Genomic DNA, 1,816 nt, shown 5'->3' with positions numbered 1-1,816 from the left:
AAGCACCTCAGGATGAGCAGTTGGACTGCGTCGACAACGCCATGCAGCCGCTGTCAAAGAGGACGATCGTAAAAGACGCTGTAGACGCTCCGAAAGCTCCTCGTTCCATGCGCACATAATCAACGATGGCGACGGGGTGCGCTGAGGTGTACGCAGCTTCGCCGTCACCACGCGCACCACACCTGAGAGGCGAGCCCTAAGGGCTCGGCCAGAAGCGGCGCAATGGCGACGCCACTGCTCCTTCAGACGGTCCCAGTCACCATGCGCGGCCCCAACAACCGAAAAACGCAAGGCCCTCGTTAGCCCTTCTCTCCGAAATTATTCCGGAGCCCTGCACTATGGCACCTCTCTCTTCCTTTCTTCTTTCACTCCCTTCTTTATCCCTTTCCTTACGGCGCGGTTCAGGTGTCCGTCGATACGTGAGACAGATACCGCGGCATTTCATTTCGCCAGAAATCAAATTAAAAAATAAGACAAATAGCTGCGAATTACATGGTCGCTGCCCCACGTGCAACTCGATTTCGTTGCAAAGTACGAACACATCTAACACATAATTTATTATGTTTCTTGTTGTTAAAATCATTTATTAGGTTAACTTCAGTTACTCCTTCCTGTCTGGGGTACCTCCCCGTTCCGCTGTAGCTTTTTTAACAAAATTGCGCCCAATGCGGAAAAAAGAACTCGGTCAAAAGTGTATTGGCCGCTGGTACTGAACAGATGTATGAATCGAATGACGTCCGATTTCAGTCGATCTTTCGCATACTTACCTGGTGCTGAGTCACCGGCGATCAACATGGTCGGGGCTCCGTGCCGAGGCCTGCCATTGCACTGCGGAAGGCTGAAGCACGCCACTACTCCTAAGTGGAGTAGATGGGGCATGTAATTTTTGGTAGTCGGGGCTCGGCGTACGCGCCAGCCCCCTTTATGAAATTCCAAAATCAGAATGCTACCACACATTGGTATACTCCTCCCATCCATTACGGCGTGGTTCGTGTGTCGACGGGAACGTGAGAAAACAAAAATTCAGGGGGCACTTTGTTTACCTAAAGTCCGGTGAGGCGAAAACCTTTAGCGCGGTGTTGCTACTTGTGTCACTGATGTGTGGTTAAGATGTTAAGTACACAATTGTTTGTGAGTCTTAAGTGCTGGTGACACTGGAGGGCATTTGGAAGGCATCCATCTCATTCGACGCCTTTCTGCAAACACTCTCCAGCGTCCTAGACAAGGAGAACTACATGCGCGTTGGCAGGAAGTAGCGTAGTCGTTAGCACGATCGGCTGCGGAGCGGAAGGATGGTGGTTTGAATCCCATCGTGCACAAGGTTTTAAGGCGAAAGCTTTGCTGGCCGCGAACTTGCGATTTCGCCGTGGCGGTGCTCCGAGGAGGCACATGACGTTACAACGCGTGCCTCGCCGGAGCCGAACCAGTCTGTTCGGGCCGGCGGTGGCTGGCGCACTCGGCGCAAAATAGAGACATCCTCCAAGACAAAAAACTTGGAGGACGCTTAAGCTTGGCCTTTAAGAGTAGGACGCGACAGCGTGTTGCAGCATTGCCAAGGAGTCCTCGGAACGCCATCGTCCTTCGGTGCGACCCCTTGCCCGGACAATTTATGGAAAGGAAACATATCATGATGGACACCCGAACCGCCCCGTAAAGCAAGGAAAATGAAAGTAAAATTTTTTAAGGAAAGGACGCCTGTCTCGCATATCTCGGTAGACTTCCGAGCCGGGCCGTAAGGGAAGGAAATTGAAACGAAAATTGGTTTTAAGGAAAGGAAATGACGCCTGCCTCAATTCTCGCTGGACACCCTTACCGC

The 1,816-nt window shown here is 51.8% G+C and overlaps 1 non-coding gene across 1 annotated transcript; it reads left to right on the top strand.

Annotated features, from left to right (window-relative positions):
* The first annotated feature begins 759 nt into the window (after positions 1–759).
* On the top strand, positions 760–922 carry LOC144116887 (U1 spliceosomal RNA). Its single transcript, XR_013312002.1, has one exon. It is a non-coding gene; the product is annotated as a U1 spliceosomal RNA (small nuclear RNA).
* Positions 923–1,816: the final 894 nt, after the last annotated feature.

Source organism: Amblyomma americanum, chromosome 1 (genome assembly GCF_052857255.1).
Source record: "Amblyomma americanum isolate KBUSLIRL-KWMA chromosome 1, ASM5285725v1, whole genome shotgun sequence".
NCBI lineage: Eukaryota > Metazoa > Arthropoda > Arachnida > Ixodida > Ixodidae > Amblyomma > Amblyomma americanum.
This window is presented reverse-complemented; position numbering and strand designations above follow the sequence as displayed.